This window comes from Neomonachus schauinslandi, chromosome 2 (genome assembly GCF_002201575.2).
Source record: "Neomonachus schauinslandi chromosome 2, ASM220157v2, whole genome shotgun sequence".
Lineage (NCBI taxonomy): Eukaryota > Metazoa > Chordata > Mammalia > Carnivora > Phocidae > Neomonachus > Neomonachus schauinslandi.
In genome coordinates this window covers 194,462,822-194,480,827 of record NC_058404.1, presented here as the reverse complement: position 1 = coordinate 194,480,827, position 18,006 = coordinate 194,462,822, and positions in this window count along the sequence as shown.

Below are 18,006 nucleotides of genomic sequence, written 5' to 3'. Positions count from 1 at the left end.
TAGGCTATGTGGGTTCCACCATCCACCTTCTTTCTAATCTTTACGTAAAAAAAAAAAAGAAAAAGATGCTCCTTTTGTGTTTGCACTGGGTAGTTAAACTTTCTCAGAAACCAAGTATGTTTTCTAAGATGATTCATTTATATGCATAACGACTATTGACCTACCCCCATCAAGAAACATCACAACCCTAAAGAATAATAGCAAACATTTCGACAGTACTTTGTGCACTCACCGGTGTTGGCTTAGCTCTTCACAGGAACCCCTAGAGCAAATGTTGCCATCCCAAAGGAGGAAGATACAAAAGGAGGCTGTGGGATTTGCCAAGGGGAGGTAATGAGCACGTGCCCAAGCCAACACTGTTGTCATGGGTTCCTGGTCCACCATGTTGTCTTCACACCCTGAGCACAAGGTTGACCTGCTTCTTCTACATCTGATATATCTGCTTCTTATCTCCAATCAGGCACAGTACTAGGCAGGTAGGGTACCTATTAGAAAAAGTACAGCCTTTGGAACAGGGCAATTGTGAGTTCAACTGACAGTTACCTTGAGCAAGACCCTCGGTCCCTTTAATTGTGAAGTCGACTGTTGTGAGGATTGATGGGACCAACTATAAAAAGTATCCCACAGAGAATCCTGCTAAAGAAGTTGTATTACGCTATCCAAAAGAATACCTGGCTTAACCCTAGCTTCCCCATTGATTTAGGGTCCCGTCTTGAGTTTCTTTTTTTTTTTTTTTTTTTAAAGATTTTATTTATTCATCCAACAGAGAGAGAGACAGCGAGAGCAGGAACACAAGCAGGGGGAGTGGGAGAGAGAGAAGCAGGCCTCCCACCGAGCAGGGAGCCCGATGTGGGGCTCGATCCCAGGACCCTGGGATCATGACCTGAGCTGAAGGCAGACGCTTAACGACTGAGCCACCCAGGCGCCCGAGTTTCTGTCTTTTTGCTTAGGTGTTAACTCATATACATACAGTTTGTAGTGTTACAAGGATAAAATAACGCTTTCTGGATTTTCATTTCTATGCAAATGTAAGGAATTAATTATAAGGAATCTGAAGAGGTACCAAACAATGCCCAGAACATAGAAGGTATTAAATACATATAAAAACTACTACACCCACTTCACCCCCAAGATTCAGAAGAACCTGTTTTGATGAACATAAACAAGATAAATTTCACCAAGACAGTGTCTGCATAGGTGAGAAAAGGAAGAGAGTTTATTTACTCTGGAAAATTAGGAACCATAAGCACCAGTTTGATGAGTAAGAACATCTCATGTCTTAGTTTTAATTGTAACTAAAACCTAAAAGTTTCATTAAAAAAAAACAAAAAGAACTCGGCGCAATTTCTTTTTAGTTAACTGTGAATTTAATTTTAGATCCACTCTTCCCCTAACTCAATATTACTACAAATAAAACATGTTTTAAACTATGTCCCTGTGCAAGTATTTTTTAGAAACACATCTATGGATTTATCTTGGAGGAATTCTAATAAACATCTTGAAATCCTTGTCTAATCTGGGTTTGATATTTGATAATGGGAGATGCTAGGAAGGCCTATTTCATAGTTTTCCTTTGGAGACAAACCTCAAATGATCACTGAGTGTTCAAAGTCAATACCTATTAATGCTTGTACATATGGTATTAATTCCACATTAATTCTGTCAAAAGTGATATCATAGTTAGAAGTTCCAAATGATGACATCACTAAAACAACTTGGTTTTCATGAGCGTGGGACCAGTCAGTGCCAAAATCCAGTTCAATGTATTCACCCGTCCATTCTGACAAGTTCAGTTTAATTAGTTCATGGCCTCATAACGAACAAGAGACTGGCTTTCTGTCCAATTGCCAGAGCCATTTCTATTCTCTTCAACTTAAGTGCCAAATGCTTACACTGCTTTGCCCAATTTATACCTTTGCCTATAATTACTGGTCCCCAAGGTGTGATTGTCCTTTTTCATAAGAGTTTGTGCAGCTGCCAACATGAAGTTGTAAATAAATTGTAATACCGTTGCTATGAGGTGTAAAAATCCCACAGCTCATATCCAGAGCCTTGTATAATAAACTCGAGTAAACATTCCATTTCCTGCAAATGATTGTGGTCTGTGACTAGATTTAGAAAACAGGGCAGTAAGTCATCTTTCTTTAATGAGTCGTTGAAAACAAAGTCGTATCCCATGAAACCAAAACCTGTCCTTGACAAAAACAAATAGCTTATTTGTAAAAGACCCTCCAAAGGGGGATAGGTTTTTCTGTGGCTCATGATCTGAGTTCCATTTTTGCAGTTAGAAGTGCTTAAACAATAGCCACCCTGCTCTCCCAACAGCACCCACTGCCAATGAAGTTCAAGGCATTGGTTTTCTAACAAGGCAGACAACCTGCTAAGGGAGAGAAGGAGAGAATCCAACAGAGACCCAGCTTGATGGCTCACTCCTCTACTTGCCAGCTGTGCAACCTTGGTCATCTAAAACCTCCATGCCTCAGTTTCTTCCACTGTAACTGGGGAGAATGACGTCCTCAGCGGGGTTGGTGTGATCACACAATGAGATAATTAAAAGCAGAGCACCTAGGGCGCCTGGGTGGCTCAGTTGGTTAAGCGACTGCCTTCGGCTCAGGTCATGATCCTGGAGTCCCGGGATCGAGTCCCGGGATCGAGTCCCGGGATCGAGTCCTGCATCGGGCTCCCTGCTCGGCAGGGAGTCTGCTTCTCCCTCTGACCCTCCTCCCTCTCATGCTCTCTGTCTCTCATTCTCTCTCTCTCAAAAAAAAAAAAAAAAAAAAAAAAGCAGAGCACCTAGCCACAGTCCTGCCCAACAACAGGTGACGCAGAAATGTTAATTCCTTCCTCCTTTTTCTTTGTAATAGACATAAAACCTGCATTTCTCAATTTCCACCAGACCAACCCTTAGGCTTTGTGTGGAAGGGGCTGCAACTAAGGAAAAAGCCATATTTTTTCTAGCACTGCCGTTCTTAAAAGCCCTGATGATATTGTTTTCTTCTAAAAGTGCCTCCACTGTGAAATGTGATCAAGACTGCCCAAGTGATACCCCAAATACAAACTCTATCTAAAATCTCTTAAGGCTATTGGAATTTTTCTCATTTTGTTTTTTTGTATCGAAAGGTTCATTGATGATCTTTCTTGCTTAATTACAACAGAATTTAAGAAACTAGACACTTTAAATCAGAATTTTATCCTGTAGAACTCAGAAAAACCATGAATTCAACTTTAATATGAAACAAAGTTTAGATTTGAATCAACTAGGTCAAGAAGTAATCACTGATGCAGGTCGCTGTATGCCCAAGAGCCCAATTCTTTCAGTGGAAAATTAAATGAATCAAGATTAACAATTCATTCTTGTACATGGAAAAGACCATTAACGCTGCCCAAGACACATGGTTTCTCCAAACATGTATATTTCTCAGCCTCCCTTGTAGTTAGTTTGGGCTCATTTGACTAGTTCTTGTCAACAGATCAGAATTGAAAATAATGTGTATTATTATCGATTAAAGGAAGTTGAGAGTCAGTGTATCTCCTCCACATCTCTCTCCAGCTTCAGAGACCCTAGAAAACATGTACCAGATGACATAGTATAAGATGAAGTAGATTAAGGAAGACACATGATAAGATGAGCACTGGATGTTATATGCAACTGATAAATTATTGAACAGTACATCTGAAACTAATGATGTACTATAAGTTAGATAACTGAATTTAAATTAAAAAAATATGAAAAAAAGATGAAGTAGAACCCGATCATAGAATTTTGTGCCAGTGAGAGGTTAAACATTATAATATTAAGTATGTGGGGGTGATTTGCTACAGTCTTTTGCATTATCTGTGCCCTTCTATTAGGTCACAGTTCAGAATTCACCTTGCTTTGTGTTCTAGAAAAATTATCCATGGTTTCCTAGCTTTAACCAGATATAATTATAGAATTATACCAGGTATAATTCAGGTCACATTCACAGTCTTTCTTAAAAAAATAAAAAATAAACACATCTCCCCATGTAGTCGTGTTTCTTATTTTCAGTCACCATGGGAAATCCACCAGACGAGCATCATTTTGGTGACCATAGTGTCCTCCAATGGGCACCACTTTCACTTCTCCTGGGTCCTCCCACATCTTCTGGGCACCCCATTCTCACAGGGCTTCCATGTCTATATTAGTTTCCTATAGCCACCCTAATGAACTATTGTGAAGTGGGTGGCTTGAAAGAACAGGAATTTGTTCTCTCACCATTTTAGAAGGTAAGTCCAAAAATCAAGGTCTTGACAGGCTGCACTCCCTCAGGAGACTCTAGAGGGAGAAGAATGCTTCCCTGCACCTCCTAGCTTCTGGTGGCTGCTGGTATATCTTGACCTCATTGCCTTATGCCTCTGCTTCATCCCCACAACAACTCCTCAGTGTGTGGCTTCTCCCCTTATAAGAGCACTTGTCATTGGATTTAGGGCCCATCCAGATAAGCCAGGAGGATCTTTTCATCTCAAGATCCTTCATGTTGTATCTCCAAAAATCATTTTTCCAAATGAGGTAACATTCACAGGTTCCAGGAATTGAGACTTAAACATATCTTTTTAGATACCATTTTTTAGGCCTACTAAAATATCTTCTATGCAAATGTGAACTACACAGAACACTCCCATTTATGTTGCCTTCTCACCATAGGTTCTAAAGCAGAGTTACCTTGCTCTTTAACGTCTGAGTTTTCACTGCAGTAGGACAAAATGTTCCTTTAGTTTCTTCCTGGTAGCTCCTACTTCCCCAGGACTCAGACATGGGCCAGGGACAAACTGATGAGCAGGATTCATTAGACACTGACTTTCAGGGGTGGGTCCCCAAGCCAAAATTTTCCTTGGGAAGAACATTTTTTCCCTAGAAGACACAGGGGTCCCTCATGGCTAGCCCACTTAGAAGTTCACTAGCTCTTCTCTAGGATTTTGGTTTCTAGGAATAGTCAAAATATGGTCTCAAACCTGGACCCAAGGTATAATTAGTTTGCATTTCCCAGTCCCGGGAGACTCTGAGATCCTTGTAAGAGTTACTCGTTTCTCTCTTCTTATCTCTCACGTAGATACTCCTATTGATTTTTTACTAAAGTGCACTGAATTGACAAACTAATGAAACATTTCAAAATTAAATTGTCAATAGTCCTATTATAAATAGTCATTCTAGGACTGTAATTATAACATATTCAGAACAGAAACAGACCTTGAATCATGTTTTTAAGTCTGTCATTTTATAGAGGGGAAAATAGATCCCAAAATGGCAGTGATTTATCCAAGATCACCCAGCTACTCAAACAAACTACCAGTTTATTTGTTGGAATTGTCCAAGAACATTGGTTTCTGGTAGAAAACCAGGGTTTGGACTCAAATCCTGGCACTTACCAGCTGCTGGAGAGGGTTCCAAGGAAGTCACATGCCCTTTCTCCTCTTCAGCTTCTTACTCTGCAAAATGGAAATAGATACCAACCTTCAGATCATCTGTGAAGCTCAAGTAACATAACATAGGTTAAAAAAAAAAATGTCTTGTGAATTATCTTTCACCAGAATGAACTTCTTGAGAATAGAGCACATATCATCCTTGATGGCCACTCCAGCATATAGCTCAGGGACTGACGCAGGAACAGGGTTCAGGGAAAGCTGAGCCAATGACCAGGTTAATACATTAGTTAACAAAAACTCACGCTGTGAAAAGTTGAGAGTAGTATTACTTTCAAATACAATGAGACTGTAGAGAAACAGGGATTAAGAGCATTGGCTTTGGAGCCTGGCTGCCTGGGTTCAAATCCACCACTTGCTAGCTGTGCCACCTCGGGTAAATCACTTAACCTCTCTGCTTCAACTTCTCCTCTGTAAAAGGAGAAGACTACTGGTACTCATCACGTGGAGTTAAGGCGAGACTCAAATGATATAAGGCCTGACAGAGTAACTACAAATAAGCATTTTCATTATAAGTGTCATGTTTATACCCTGTCCTGGAATGTATTCTAATCTAGCTCCCCTCTGTTTTCTATCCAATTTTGGCATTCTGCCATTATCATGGCTTTCCATATGTTTTATCTTATTTTGAATTACTAAATTCAAAATTATTTTAATTATTTTGAATTCACAAGAAAGTGAAGATCACAGACATCTTTGTATTAACTTATATATGCTCCCCGTAACAAAAGGCACACAGACAGCCAAGGAAAATACATTGAGATGACATCATGTGGCATCACGGCAGCCCTCAGATACTGCAGAAAAGTGCTACTTTGAAAGAGAATGTCAGAGTATTAGGCACATCACAAATGAGATTTTTATTTAACCTGTGCTTCTCTCTTGATCTCCTAGGGTTCCTTTAGGAATGCCATTGTCTATTTAATCTGTCCCAAAAGCTGATAATACCATGATTTTATTAGCAACAAATGACTACATGTTTACAACCAAACTACCACGGTGACTAAAGAGGGTAGTTCACCCTCACCGCCTGCTCTCACCTTGCATGCCTGGCACCCACTTCATCCATCTAACTTAGACCTTACATTTAAAACTCAACACAAGTGTCCGTGTCACTTCAAAAAATTCTCTTCTCACTCCTCCCACACACACTTAACTATCAAATCCAGAAGGGAAGGACCCAAGTCTGATGTAAATTTGCATCGACAGGAACACAGCACAGTGCTCCTGTGTTGTACGTACCCAGAAATGTCTTTTTGAACAGATCATAAATTCATGAAAAAAGATTTTTGGTTAACCTTGATAGGCTGTTTTAACAAGCAGAAGTCCAAAAAATTTTAAGAAAAATTTATAAAGTAAAAGCTTGAAATTAAAAAAAAAAATACATCTTTTTATTCTTTCCCTGATCATTGGGAAAAGATGGGTGTTATTTGGCATTATTGATGTAGCTTGTGGAACACTGGTGTTCTGTGGAAATATTAAGACCAATTGAATTAAACTACCCCAAACCACATAGAGCACATAAAAGGTTGAAGAGTGGTCAACTTAACAATAACTGACAGACGTTTTATTACCACAGCTCAACCCAATCAATGCCCACCCACACTAAGGCACAAAGGTGAGAAAAATAAACCACCCTGCCCTGAGGCCCCCTATGCTTCCATGTCTATAAATCCATTCTTTTTACCCAAAAGCCTTGCAACTTAGATATTATCATTCTTATTTTAGAAATTAAAAAAAAAAGAAAACTAAATAAATGTTAAATAAACTCTTCAGGGGCACAGAGCTAGTGAGTGAAGAAGCTAGAATTTGAACTCATAGGCATTTGAGGCAGAGCCCATGTGCTTTCTCCCCAACTTCGGTTTTCAATAGGTTGGAGAGTAGAAATTAACCCAGGAGCGCCTGGGTGGCTCAGTCAGTTAAGCATCTGACTCTTTCTTTTTTTCAAGTCAAACTTTTATTCATGATACAGATACAGCAAGGATGCCATTTCGTCTGGTTCAAAAGCGTTAGAAGAATGAACGCTTATTGTTATTTTCTTTCTTTCTTTCCCTTTCTCCAAATTAACTTTTGTCTTTGTCTAATATATGCGGGCTAACTGAACATAATAAAAAAATTAAAAAATAAAAGTAATTAATATATAGCAGTATAAGCTTCTGACTCTTGAGTTCAGCTCAGGTTGTGATCTCAGGGTGGTGAGATGGAGCCCCACATCGGACTCCATGCTCAGCAGGGAATCTGCTTGAGATCCTCTCTCGCCCCTCCACCCACCATGCACTCTCTCTCTCATAAATAAATAAATCTTAAAAAAAAAAAAGAAATTAACCCAGAATTTGAAATGATCAGCTATGTGCACAGCACCCATACAATGGAGCATCAGAAGTTGAACATTCAGCAAAAATATGTTTTAAGGAGGCCAAACCCCTCATCCTCAGTTTATAGCATCTTACCTCTTTCAGAGAACCTAAGCAACCTAAACTCTGCTTAGGGAACATACCACAGTTGCAGTGCTCCATTTACTTGTGTGACTATCTGAATAAGGTTAATCTCCTCCACCAAACTCCACAAGGTCAGGACCAGATAGGTAGAGACCAAGATTGTTTTCTCTCCCCATTGTGTCCCTAAACTCTATCACCATACCTATACAATAAATCTGAAATAATACATGGTGACCCTTAATTTATTCTGTATAATTTGTTCTGATGATAGTAGGAAATTACAAGTATTTTTAAAGGTTGAAATGAAAGTGAAATCTCTTCCAACAAGATATTCTGTAAAGAGAAATCTCTACGATGCTTTTAGAAATATATGCAAGTTCTCCTTCCCCAGATAGTTGCTCCAGGCCAATTCCTGCCTTGCTAAATCATAGGTAATTCTACTGAGCACCAACATCAGGGAATCTCTTGCAGAAACCATCTTTACCTGTCTCAATTCTATTCAACTCAACAACCATTTGGGGAGGGCCTGGCACTCTAGGTGAGGAGGACTTGAGATGTGAGCCTCGGCCTTAGTCATCAGTATGCTCACAATCAGTAGAGCTCCAGGTGACCACTCCCCCAGGTCCCTCTCTGGGATACCTGCTCCCATTTCAGCTCTGTGGCTCAGTAATAAAAGCTGTAATAAAAGGTGCTTCTGAAACAGATGCTTCAGTGGGAACCTAGCCAGCACTGGGAGAGGTTTTGTAAAGCAAAAATAAAAACAAGCTTCATCTGGGCAATTTCTCTAAGTTTTCCTTTAAAAACATTAAGCATTCTTGTAATCACGGGTGAGCTATGCACTGAATCCAAAGAACCACCACTGAAATTCATAGAGAAAATGGTCGAAATGACTCCTTAAAACAACCTGGTTTGGCAAGGGGCAAAATGTTTACTTTTATTATCAGTTTTAAGTGTCTGTGACTCAACCTTTGCACTACATCTGACTGATACCCATCATTAAATACATCTTCATTGAATAAATATATGAATGAATGAATGAGTGGCTGCCTTGTCATGTTCTTAAGAGGGATATGGCTTAAGGACCATTGTAGGAGTACCACCTGATTCCCCAAATCTCTGTGAACCCTTTGTTGCTATTGAGTGAATATATCTAGAAAGGAGCAATTTGGGGTGGTTTTAGGAGTAAAGATCCTGTTCCCAAACTTGTGGCTAATTTTATGGCTCAGAAGTTTTCATTGGATCCATTAATAACCCATGTTTTACCTTTCAAAAAAAGAAACGAAGGCGCTGACCTGTCTCACCTTGGAAACAGCACCCGTACCATCCTGACATTTTGAGACCGTACACATGCCTTCTTTGCAGACGCCTCCTGGCTCCTCTGTCATCTGGAACATCAGCCAAACAAAAATATCAATTCTGTCCTTCAGAGATGAAATTTATGAAAATAAATTTCACATGGAAGCTTTATAAAAAGGACCGAAGAGTATATAGATTTTATTAGCAGGCAGTGTCACAACTCCTGGAGGAAATGGAACCGGAAGAACAGGGGAGATTTGGCCTGCATGGTGCTTGGTGTGGTGGGAAAAGCAGTGGACTGAAAATCCAGACCATTTCAATTTAGTCCTGGCTTTGCTGCTAACATGGTGTGTGGGACCTTAGGAAAGCAATCAGCGTCTCCATGCCTCAAGTTCCTCTTCTCAAAATGAAGGAGTTAGATCTCTAAAACCCTTACCAACTCTTACCTCCCGTGACCTTCAAATCTCTTTGATATTGGCTGCATTTGGGTTATTTCATCATTAATATGTCACATTTCCCAACCCAGTCACCGGGTAGAAATATATACATAACTTGTAAATGTCCGATTCTCCAAAAGATTATTCTAAACGATTTTCGAAGTAGTTGGTCTTATGATACCACAAGATATATTTGCAGCAAAAAAAAAAAGCCAAAATCCTGTCTTGGGCAGAAAATATTCATAACTAACAGATTTTCACCTAATACTGAAAATGAAAGTGGCTAGGGCAAAGTGTGCCAGAGACTCGGGCACTTCCCCGGAGCTTCCCTTCAATGTCCTAGGGAAGTTGGCTGGTAAAATGTGGCAAAGATCCCCACTGATACTCCCAAGAATAATAAGTGCCTCTACCTGATAGTAGTGAATAGTATCTTCCAGTTGGCTGCAAGTGTTTCCTTTTCTAAATAGCTCAAAACCTAACATGATACAGTTTGTAGATTTTGGGGGCAATTCTTGGAGTCTAAGAGAATGTTGCCTTGGATAGTTGAAATGCACTACAGTAAAAGGATCCAGGCTCCTTTCTGCTAGGAAAGGGCACACCTAGTACTATTTTGAATGGCCTTGTTTTTTAGGAAATGGTCCTGTCATTCAGGTTGAAGGATTCAATTGCGTGACTAATTATGTTTTCCTTTGCAAACTGTTTCACCATCCATTATGCAAAAGCCTTAATGAGCTATTTCTAGAGAGGGCCGACTACATACAGTCTTTTCTGCGAAAACATTCAGAGAATAAATTTAGAGCAAAAACCCAGCTCCAGTGCCATTTCTCCAGTGGCCCTTCTCGTTGGTAGAATTAATCTCTCTTTTTTAAAGTGCTATCCGAACTCATTAATTGTTCTTCTATTCATACATGTAGGTAAAAAAATTAAGGAAAAAAGAGCTGAAGGGAGACCACAACTCAGTTTGATGTGGTATGATGTCTTTATTCTTTATATTAAAAGAAAATATGAATGGTGGGGTGCCTGGGTGGCTCAGTCAGTTAAACATCCAACTCTTGATTTCAGATCAGGTCATGATCTCAGGGTTGTGAGAGAGAGCCGTGTCGGACTCCATGCTCAGCGGGGAGTCTGTTGGAGATTCTCTCTCCCTCTGCTGCTCCCCCTTCGCACCCCCCCCCTCAAATAAATAAATAAATAAATATTTTTAAAAAATAAAAGGAAAGGAAAATATGAATGTTATCCCACCACAGACAAAATAAAACAGGACTACTGATTCATAATTTGTAACCCTGAGTTCAGGTATAACTGATGGTCATATGAATTGGCAGGATGTTCTGTAATTTTTTTCAACTCTAGACTATGGAGTGCTGTATTGGCATCTTTATATGATGTGAGGATGTTGGAAAGGGGGTAGAGTTGTGTCCTAACTTCGCCTCTATCCCACCCTCCAGTAGTCTTGGAGAGTATTTTTATTTTTTCTTTAACAGCTTTTTTGAGGTATATTTTACATATCATAAAATCTACCCCTTGATGTGTATAATTCAATGATTTTTAGTTAATTTGCCAAGTGGTTCAGTCATCACCATAAACCAGTTTTAGAACATGTCATCCCTCCAGTAAGATCCCTTCTGCCCACTTACAGTAATCCTCATTCCTACCCCTGGCCCCAGGCAACCACTAATCTACTTTATGTCTCTATAAATTTTCCTTTCTGGACTCTTCATATAAATGGAATTATATAGCATGCGGTCTCTTGTGTCTGGCTTCTTCCATTTAGCGTCATATTTTTTGAAGTTCATCCATAATGCAGCATGCAGCAGTAGTTATTCCTTCTGATTCCCTCACGTGGTAGACCACATTTTGTCTATCCATTCTCCAGTTGAGGGGCATTAAGTTGTTTCTACTTTGGGGGCTATTATAAACAAAGTCCCTGTGGACATTGATTTATAGCAATGTATGTATGGACATTTCTTTTGGGTAGACATCTGTAAGTGGTCTTTAATGCTTTTATTCAGTTCTTGCACTCAAATTAATTCCTTGGCTAAATACCTAGATAAGTAAGCCCTGCCCTATGGAAGGACATAAAATGAGTGCAGTTTACTCTGTTGTGGGGAAAACAAGAACGTACACATGGAGAGTATAAAGTGATGCCCTGGAGAGGTAGATTTTAGAGGAGAGAGAGATTGGGTTCAGTAGAAAAACAGAAAGATTTGCTGGTTCAAAGTCACAGTTACGCAGAAAATACATAGGATTTTAATAGCTGGATATTTCCAGTGCAGACCACTGTCTTCTAAACCCCCAGGGTTGCACTTATTTACACAAAGTGTGAGGAACAACAATCATACTGATTTCAGGGTCAGGATTTGTGGCCTCTAGGCCTGACTCGGTCTCTAACTGTGTGTCTAAATGCTCTGGTTTTCATGGTTTTCTCATTTGAAATAAGAATCATCCCTTTCCTCCTGAACCTTTGCTCCACTTGCCTCTGACCTGCACAGGGCTGGGCAGAGAAGTCCTTGAGGTATTGGATATAAGTGTTTTTTTAAAAAAGTGTAAAATTTCCTCCAAATCTATGCACAATCTTTTATAGAAATGGATTGATAATGAGAAATATCTTATAGGAAGAGGTCCTCCACACATAAGCTGATACCAGTGAGCTCAGCTATATTCTAGAACAGCTAAGAAGGCCCTACCTGACTTTGAACTGGCTTATCTCCCTGATCTATCTGGTACCAGTCTGCTCTTCAGGCCTGTGAACCTAGCCATGCTAGCCTTTCTATTTCTTTAAAAATATGTCAAGCCCCATATCCTGTTAAAGCCTTTGAACTTACTATTCCCCCTGCTAAGAATGTTCTTCTCCCTATAATCCAAATAGTTAGCTCCTTATTATTTTTCATTATTTACTTGTAAAGCTCTCCTCTGATGGAGACCTTAACTGACTATTCTGGGCAACAGTGACATCAATGTATGTGGTAGACCTGAAATGTAGTAGGCGCTCAACACATAAGAGCTAGAATTAACCATTGCTATTAACACTAATAGTTGGCAACCACTGCCGTAAGGAAGTACCACACATGGCAGTTTATACGACAGAAATTTATCTCACAGTTCTGGGGGCTAGAAGTCCAAAATCAAGGTGTCAGGAGTGCTGGTCCCTTCTGAGGGCTCTGAGGTAAGGACCTGCAGCAAGTCTCATCCTTTGTCTGTAGATACCCACCTTTCCCCTATGTCTCTTTAAATCATCTTCCCTCTATGAGTATCTCTGTGTCCAAACTGCCCCTTGCTATAAGGACACCAGTCATATTAGATTATGGTCCTCCACTCTAGTGACCTCTTTTTAACCTGATTACCTGTGTGACAACCCTACCTCCAAATAGGCACACATCATGAGGTTCAAAGGACTGAATTTTGGGGAGACAAAATTCAACTCATAACACACACCATTATTCCAATTGCAATCAAAGGAGCTCTTTCCAAAAGGAGATTATTGTTGGACGAGCACCAGTGGAGATTACAGTTTGACAACTCTAAGCAAAAAGCAGACAATTGCATTGGAGGTCTTATGCATTGCATGATACATTGTGCTCATATGCATTTGACTGACCGAGACTGCTCTTCAGTGAGGCGTGTCACCGTCTCAATAAAGCAGACACTCTCCCAGTCAGGAGACTAGCCAAATCAAACTGGGCACTCTGTAAGGAGCTCTAACACCCCAGGGCCACTCGCTCAAGCACTGTGTAAAGTCAAGAACATATTGAAGTCTGTGAACATCGACTATTCAAACACTAAACTAATCAAAAGGATGGAGGAAAGGCAACATAGTTAACTTAAAGAAAAGTCAAACCTAAAATGTTCCCCATGTTATTACCTACTCAGCACGCTCTGGCTTATCTACTTTTTCCTAATCAAAGGTCGCTGTCCGTACACGAACATATTAGGGCTCTGCTGCACTACCTAATTTTTTTCTTTTTTTTTTCTGACCAGTGGAGAGGATGCAATTAAAAGAAGGAAGTGAGGGATGCATGGGTGGCTCAGTCGGTTAAGCATCTGCCTTCAGCTCAGGTCATGATTCCAGGGTCCTGGGATCAAGCCCCACATCAGGCTCCCTTCTCCGTGGGGAGCCTGCTTCTCCCTCTCCCTCTGCCTGCCACTCCCCCTGCTTGTGCTCTTTCTCTCTCTGTCAAATAAATAAAATAAAATCTTAAAAAAAAAAAGAAGAAGAAAGTGAGAATTTCAGTTTTGATAAACAACAAAACCTCTGAAGTTTAAATGATCATTTCCTCATACTGAAGTGAAATAAGTGTGAATGTGTAATATTTGACATATCCCAAAAGAATTTGCATTTTAATGCTACATCTTGTGAAACAGGTAGGACAAGGGCTATCTTAAAGTTGAAGGAACTGTTAGGGAGATCAAAAGACTTGGCCATGGTCCAGAGAGCACTTGAGGTAGCAACGTATGGGCTGAGGTGGGGGCTCCGGATCCTGACTCCTAGCCCGGCACCTTTCCTAGATTCTATGGCTTTGGAAAAGCTATGAGGGAAATGTGGAGGAAGGAGCAGGAGCACTTTGTTTCAATATCTGTCTTTGTCACCTCAAATGTTTATGGGTAAATTTCACTCAGGTCACCCAGTGGGTGGGGTGGATAAACATGACCTCATGCTCAAGAACACAGGACTACTACTCTAGGACCCAGATGTTAAATTTGATGTCCTTAAAAATTTCTAGGTTCACTACATTTTTAAGGGTGTGTCTGTGTGTCTGCTTATGCTTTAAATACCAATCAACTATGAGGAAAATGATCATGGGTAAAACAGGTCAGGGAGAAGCCAAGGACAAGGAGAAGGTAATGAACACAATGATTATGGTGGCTACCAACCTCTTAGGTGAAAGTGCGAACCTAGGTTTTAAACTTGGACCTCTTTGACCCAAGAAGATATGGAACATGTGAAAATTCCATAAGGAAAATGTAAAGACATTTTGCAGAGAATTAGGATCTGGGCTCAAGAGATGAAAATTTCTTCAGAGGCTCTTGCCAACGCACCTCATAGAGGACACATGGAAACAGACCAAAGCAGCCTGTCAGGTTGCCTCTGCCAGGGAATGTATTTTTTTTTAAATATGTTCGTCATTTATCTTGGTAATTACAATCCAAGACTGTAGTGCATTATGTATGTTAGAAACTTGAAACACTGTGGAGGAATAGAGAATATGTTGTTTTTTTTTTAAGTTGCAGAACTCAGGAGCTGAGCATCCTGATGTCCAACTTGCTATGACGTCAAAGGAGTTCAGCATGAGAAAGGTAGAATCCATTCCCAAGTTTTTCCAGGCTAAGCCAAGGTGCTACAGCATGCCCTCAGCTGTTTCTTTCTTTTCTTCTTCGGGTACAATATTCTAGAATATGTGTTGGGTAAGAGCTGCATGGCATCCATATTTGTAGCAGGAAAGAGGACCTGTTCCAAATCTTCAAATCCCAACATTTGCTCAGGGACGTCAATTAGTTTTTCTGAATCTCAGTTTTCCTGATTAAGCAATCTAGTGAAAAACCACAGTCGCTAGGGGTACAAGTCTTTAGGTTTAATAGAAGTAAGATACTTCAGGTGGTAACCTCAAATGGAAGAGACACCCCCATTGGTGGTGCTGAGCATTAACACTGGGCCCCAAATCCTCACCCCTGACAGAGGCTATGTTAGGCCTGCCCCAGCCTCAGGAAGGACTCTGTGATGACATCACATGGGCTCTCATGCCATCATTCCCCAAAGTCTCCTTTTCTCTCTGCTTTGGAGACCAGGCCCTGTGGTCTCTGGATGTAAGGCTCATTCAGACTTCCTTATCTCAGCTTGGATTCACTCAACAAATATTTATGGAGTCCCAGTTGATGCCTGAAATGCAGCTAAATATTGATCAAGATAAAGTCTTCAAATATGGAAGATCTATCCTGATACCAGGGGGCCTGTAACCATGATTAGACCAATTTTTACAAGGTCAACAATAATGAAACGAGTCATTATGAAAGGCTTGCCGGGGCCAGGTGGTGCTCTTGATGCTGTGCAGATGGGAAGGCAGGGGTGGCTCTTTGAAGAACCATCCCTGTGATCTATTTAGACCACACACATTCTGCTAAAAGGAGACAAATACTCAAAATCATGGGGTAAAGTCCACAAGGAGGTGGGTGTGAGGTGTTAGGAAAGAGAAAATACTTAACTCTATTTTCTCTCTGCCCTCATCCCCATGTGAGTAAGGATTAAGTTTAAAACATACAGAAAGGACTTGCCTCGGTATCAGCACTTTGTACGTGTCAGCAGGGACTATGACATCATCACTCCCAGAGACAATGACTCCCATCCACCCCCCAAGAATCAGCTCAGGTAGTGACATCCACAATGCCCACCCCAGCCTTCCCTACCTGGGTACACCCTGCCTCCCACTGCATTCCCATAACACCTCACGTCTGCTACATCCCAGCGCTTGCCCTACTTTGTTGAAATCACCACTGTTGCACTGGGCTCACCCTTTGCGTGGGCCGCTAGGGAGCAGAGACTGTATGGCATTCATCCTCACATCCCAAGACTCAGTTGTAGGGCCCACTACAAAGTAGTTGTTTCGTTACTGAGTAAAGTGATATTCCATAAATATCTGTTGAGAAAAAATAAATATTTAGATGGAATGTTAATGAATCAAATTAGATTCTACTGAGAAATCTGGAGTGATCCCCAAACCACCGGTTTGCCCCTTGGTTCCAGAAGACCACAGAATGCCACGGCTGTGGCTATGTGTCCTCAGCAGACACTTTCTCCCCCACTGATCCACTGCAGGCCTACCCAGAGAAATATTATTAATGGTAGGGGGTGACTTCTTTGTTCAAATTCATTGAGAAAATACTACACTTAAAACATTTTGTTTTGATTTGATTTGTCTTTACCATGGGATTTCTCAGCCCGAGGGCCTGCGGAGTGCAGGAATTCCCAGACATTTGGCCCAGATGCCATTTTGCTGGGGAACTAGTCCTTAAGGACATGTGCTCTCCTGCAGGGCCACACACCTGTGCAGATGGGCAAGTCAGCAAAGCAAATGTTCCATGGCGCACAGAGTACTGAGATTGTACAGACTTCCTGCCCACAAGAAAGAAGGTCCAAGAAGGAACCAGGGCCACGGGCTAATGCCCCCACAAGGCGCAAGGAGTCAAGAATCATTAATAGCAATACAAACAACACTATCTGAAGGAAGGAAACCTTGATTATTCATGGGAGAAAAACACAGACATTTTGTTGGAGGAATGAAAAATGTGAAGGATCTAATATTTATGGCAGTTCTTTGACTAGAAGCAACAGAAATCAATTACTTATAGTGCAAGAAAAAATAGTACTGGAAATAGAGGGGGAAGAAGAACTACAGGAGAACTAGGTTTCGCAAAGAGCAGTACCCAGGGCAGTTTCCGGAGATCCAGGTAGGGAGTCCTGGTGGCTTAAAGGTACCCTGGTAAACAGGAAGAGCTCTAAGAGTTTCTGCCTTGGTGTCCCTCCCCTCAAGACTCAACTCCCAGGGAGAGAAGCTCTGATTGGTCTCACTTTGGTCACATGGCCACTTCTTGGCCAGGAGAGGCAGGTCACCTTGACTGACAGTCTCTTCCCGGAGATGTCCAAAGTACAGTTGTGGTGCTGTTCCTGGGAGGGGGAATGGATGTTGGGTGGCAGCTATCTGTTACATTCCTTCTCCTCTCAGCCACCATATGAAGTCCTAGGACTCCCACTGGATGGAAGGAAAGAGTGAGACTCTCAAGTTTAAGAAACCAGCCCAAAAAATTCGAATAGAAAATTTGCCTGAGTTTAGAGCCCAAGGGCATCACTATTACTACCCTCACAACCCCCACCCACTCCCACCCCCTCCCTGGAACAAAAGTTAAGCTCTTTCCATTGCAAGCAAATTGAGCTGGGCCTTGAGAGGTGCATGGGATTCCAAATGGCAGAGACATGAAGGAGAGGAAAGTGCGACATGACCACGCCATTTAGCACGGTGTACATTTGATATTTGCAGCATTCCCTTCCACGAGAGAAGCCAGTATCCTTTGTAAATGCTATGGTGAGAAAAAAACATGCTCAGAATTTCCTCGGAGACTCACAAACATTCTACCAAAGAGAAAGTGATCCAAGGCAACATTTGTTTAAATTAAAAATAACAATAAAAAGAAAAACTTGACATCTATTCCTGGCCAAAAGGTTGAGCATTAAATAACATTTAAATTTGGCTTTGATAAAAAATGTATGTTGTTTTGGATAGCTATATTTAAGCAATTTTTGCAAGCCTCAGAGGAAACTAAAAATGCCTTAATTGCTTCCTCATTTTTACATGCTCCATTATATGAACGTCAGCAGCATCTGTCACCAAATTACCAGTATTACA